Genomic DNA, 5,129 nt, shown 5'->3' on the forward strand with positions numbered 1-5,129 from the left:
CAAGATATTGTTTTGAACCATGGTGTTCACGATGCACCACAGATCTCTAGAACTCATTCCTCCTAATTTTTTTTTTGTTGCATCCTATGACCAATATCTCCCCAATTCCTCCATCCCCCAGCACCTGGAAATCACCATTTTACTCTGTTTCTACCGGTTCAACTTTCTAAAATTCTAAGCATAAATGAGATCAGGAGGTATTTGGTTTTCTGTGTCTTGCTTGTTTCCATGCTGTTGCAAATGATAAAATTTTCTTCTTTTTTAAAGATGCATAGTATTCCATGGTGTAATATATATTACATTTTCTTTATCTATTCATCTGTTGATGGACACTTAGGTTTGCTTCTGTATCTTGGTTATTGTAAATAATGTGGCAGATATCTCTTTGATATACTGATTTCATTTCCTTTGGATGTATACCGAGCAGTGGGATTGCAGGATCATATGGTAGTTCTATTTTTAATTTTCTGAGGAACCTCCATTCTGTTTCCCATAATAGCTGTGCTAATTTACATTCCCGCCAACAATGTGCAAGGATTCCCCTTTCTCTACATCCTCACCAACGCTTGTTATCATTTGTCTTTTTGGTAAAAGCCATTCTAACAGGTGTCTAACACATCCCTTCCCTGCTTTTCACTGCCAAAGCATGCTCACTCTGAGCCTCCCAAGTTCACACGGCCAGTAAGTGGCAGAGCCGGAATGGACACTTTGCATTTGTCTGAGACATCAAGCCTCTGCACTTGCTGTTTTTTCTAACTGGGGCAACACCATCTGGTGAAAGTATAACACATCCCACCAACGCATGCCACACAGGCAATCTTAAATTTTGGAGTAGCCATATTTAAAAAAATAAATTTTCACAATATATTTTATTTAACTCAGTTATCCAAAATATTGTCATCTCAACATTGGATCAACATTCAACATTATTCACGAGATACTTTACATTATTTCCTTCATATTAGGTTTTAAAATTCAGTGTGGATTCTATTCTGATGGCAACCCCCATTCAGACTGGCTGTATTTGAAGTGCCCAGGGGCCACATGTGGCTCGTGGTGGATGTGTTAGACAGGGCAGGTCTGGAGGGCAACCTCCCAGCTCACAAGTCACCCCCTAAAAAGCCTTCCCTGGCTTCCAACCAGAGCAGCAAACACACTCCTCTCCATGCCTTCTGTATCACATCATGAATCATCATACCACTGCCTGTTCCTCTTACTGTTGTTATTTTTATCATCTGTCTCTCCTAACAGAATGTAAGTTCCCAAAGGAATGTACTGCTGTGTCCTTTGTGTGTAGAACAGTGCCTGGTGCACAGAAGGAGCTCAGTAAACATAACGATGTGTTGAACAGATGAATGAATGTTTTTCTGCATAAAGGGATGTCTGAATGCATGGCTAATAACAAGGCTTATGTAAAGGACATAGGGGAATAGGAATAGGAGGACCTCCTTGGCCTCCCCAGGTATGGTCTCCCCCGTGCAGTAATTTGTAAACTGGAAGATTCCCTCTCCAGCCAGGACTCCTTTCTCTGTATTCCAGGAGTTGGTGATGTACCTTCTTTTCTAAGTTCTTCCAGAGCAGGTACTTAAAGAAAAAGAAAGATCCAAGGTCTGTGTGTATCTATTTGTCATCTATGCTAATTTGCATTTAGTTCGTATGTAATTTGTAAGGTGGCAAAGCCCCGACATACTATTGCAGCCTGGGAAGCCAGGCTGTTTATCAGCTCCTGCCTGCTGCAGCCATTGAATAATTCTTGGTTGCCTATAAACAACAATCTACCTGATTCATTCAATTTGACCTTTACAGGCATTCACCATACAGATGACTTTGGTACAGCGTTCTAGAATGCAGGATCTCACACACCTGGAACTCCTGGAGCTGTTCTTTGCCCCTCAGTCTGTGACAAAAGGGTGGATCAACTTCCTTAGGGGAATGATAACCTTTGCTAGTCAAAGCTTAACTTAGAGAATTACTGAGCAATGTCTTGTTATTTCAAGGAAGTCAGTGTGTTGATGTGTATGCAATATGTACACACCTCTGGGCTTTCCTGTAGCCTACAGACTTGTACTGGATTTGTCTGTCTTCTACATTGGACACTGAGTTCCTTGTGGGATGGAAACATGTCTTGTTCATCTTTGTAACTCTAGCTCCTAGCCCAGGGCCTAACACACAATATATGCTTTTGTTGAAAAAGTAAATGAACCAGGTGACCCTACAAAGCATTCATTCAAAGTTTTTTATTGAGCATCTACTATGTGCTGAACCAAGTTCTAGCACCTGAGACAGGTCAGTGAACAAAACAGACAAAAATCCATGCCCTTATGGTGCTTACCTACTAGCAGAAAATTAATTTTTTGAATCGTTTCCTCTTTTCCAAAGAATGTCAAAAAGTTATTCTTTTTCCTGCTATTATTGAAAATTCCCTTGTAAGAGTGTTAAGAACCTCCGGGGTTCTTTCTCTGCCAGTTACCATCTTGTGTGTTTTCTTATCTGTAAAGGAAGAAAATGAGCCTGCAAAGGGCGGTCGGAGGAACTGAATGAGGCAGTGCTTGTTACTGTAGAGTGTGGTGCCTGTCCCAGACATTGTAAACACGTGGAGGGTGTTTCTGGTACTAAGGAGTCCTGTGTTCAGTAGGGAAGGAGGTCGAAGAGTGGGTTTGGGTTTGAGCCAAAGAAATAATGAGCAGGTCCAGGTGGGATATTTCCAGAGACCAGAATCTCTGTGTATGTCTTGGATGACAGTGGGAAGGGGTCAGGGAGGCCTATGAGGTTCCATGGCAATGACCACAGGATTTCTGGTGTTAGGTAATTATAACTTGGATGCTGTGGAGAGGCAGAATTGCCAAGAACCAGGCAGCAGGTCCCTGTGAGCAAAGAAAGCCACAGGAACAGCCACTGTCTCTATTCTCCCCAGATGGCTGCCAGATTCTAGTGGAAAAGGAGGAGGGCAGGACACTCCACCCCATAGCTCGGTGCCTCCCCAGAAGTGTGGATTTCTGGAACCCTGGTGGGGCTTGGAGGGCTCCCCGGGATGACAAGAAGAACAAGGGTCTCTAAGTGAGGATGCAACATGGTTCGCAATGTTTCAGAGCATTCTGGATCCTTCAGAGCCTGTGCACTGGAGTCAGAAGATCCAGGTTTGACTCTGGGCTCTATCACTGGTGGCTGGGTGACCTTGGCATGTCACTTAACTCCAATCAACCTCAGTTTTCCCATATGTAAAATGGAAGTGTACTCATTTGTACTCAGCTCATGGTGTTTTAGAGAGGTTAAAATGCGATAATTTGTATGAAACCCTTAGGACACTGTATGCTACATAAAAATTCCCAATAATTCCTCTACAGAAGTCCCTTCCCCCCAGTCTGTCACCTCTTTTCCTTTCTTTCCACCACTCCAGGTCCCCTTACTTTATCCTGTTGCCATACTTTGAATTCATGCCAATGCCATCAGATCTTCAGAGTTTCTTCAGAGAGGTGCAACTATAAGATGAACAACTCTTTATCTCACTTACATTGATCATGGCTCATAGCTGCATCTCACTGTGTTATTGGACTCTTCCCCAACACCTTCCTCCAGGTGGAAAAGGAAAAGGGGACCCAAGGAGATAAAAGGCAAATCAAGAAAAAAAATTAGAAAAAAATGGATCGCCAATCTGAAATACACATAAGTATGTATGAGTGAAAGGTTTCCAGGAAGGAAGTTCAACCAAAAAGAAAATGATGATTTATTTTAATTAAGTGAATACAGTAAAGAAATGTTTAAAAAGTTAACCTGGCACCTTAAAATAAAACAGGATGATAAGTTCTTTGCTGGCAAAGCTACAATTTCTCTGTTGGATTTTGGATCTGGCTTTTATTATTAAGGCTGGTGCTGAAAGCTGGCATTTTGACAGGAACATGGAGCGTTTGTCACTATCTAGGAAAGAGATAGATGTTGAATGACATTTTGGAAGAAATGTATACATTTTGGGTCTAAGTGCTGTTTCTCCTTACCAGGAAAATTCCACCAGCAAATAACTGATTGGTTATCTCAAGTTCCCAATTCTCCTGGCTATTTAAATGAAAGCTAAATTAGATTTTTTTTCTAACCTTTGGGAAAAATGGAAAGAGGTTTTCTTCATGGGCTGCATCTTCTCCAGATAAGGCGACATCCTTGGCTAGAAAAATCTAATGGACACTTCGTCCCTGGAGGAGAGGTCACTGGAGGAACATAGAATGCACCCTTGCAGAATTGCTGAAGTCCAACATGAGGGAGAAGATCACTTCTGCCTCTGAGCCTCACTTTTTTGTTTTTGAAATGGAATTTCCCTCTTGTTGCCTAGGTGGGAGTGCAATGGCATGATCTCAGCTCACCGCAACCACCGCCTCCCAGGTCCAAGAGATTCTCCTGCCCCAGCCTCCCGAGTAGCTGGGATTACAGCCATGGGCCACCACGCCCAGCTAATTTTATATTTTTAGTATAGATGGAGTTTCTCCATGTTGGTCAGGCTGGTCTCAAACTCCCAATCTCAGGTGATCCACCCGCCTCAGCCTTCCAAAGTGCTGTGATTACAGGAATGAGCCACAGAGCCCAGCCCAAGCCTCACTTATTAATGCAAGTAGCTCAAGGGAAGAATGTGGGAAAGATGCAGAAGGATCTCAAGAATGCTTCCCAGGAGACCCGGGTTTCTGTCTCCCTCTGGCTCTGCTACTTACCAACTGTGTGATCCAGAGCAAGGCACCCTGTGACTTGGTTTTTTCAATACAAACAGACATCAGGAGGTAGGCATTTCCCCTGTTGCTATGAGGATCACGTGTGATGAAATGCAGGGAAAACCCTAGAACGTGCCTCAACTATATGCTACTGTAATCACAAAACTGAGTTTATGGCTCTAAAGGAGCAGGGGAATGAGGCTGTGACTGGGGGAGAGAAACAACAGGATGTGAAAGGCAACCTGGAGATGCAGGTTGATTAATGCCCACTTCCTGGCAAGCGAAGGGTGACTGGTGCTGGTGATAGAGTCTGCTTATGTCCCCACTCAAATCTCACCTTGAATTTCAATAATCCCCATGTGAGGGGAGGGCCAGGTAAAGATAACTGAATCATGGGCAGTTTCCCCTATACTGTTCTTTTTTTTTTTTTTTTTTTTT

This window comes from Cebus imitator, unplaced genomic scaffold, assembly GCF_001604975.1.
Source record: "Cebus imitator isolate Cc_AM_T3 unplaced genomic scaffold, Cebus_imitator-1.0 Scaffold4, whole genome shotgun sequence".
Classification (NCBI taxonomy): Eukaryota; Metazoa; Chordata; class Mammalia; order Primates; family Cebidae; genus Cebus; species Cebus imitator.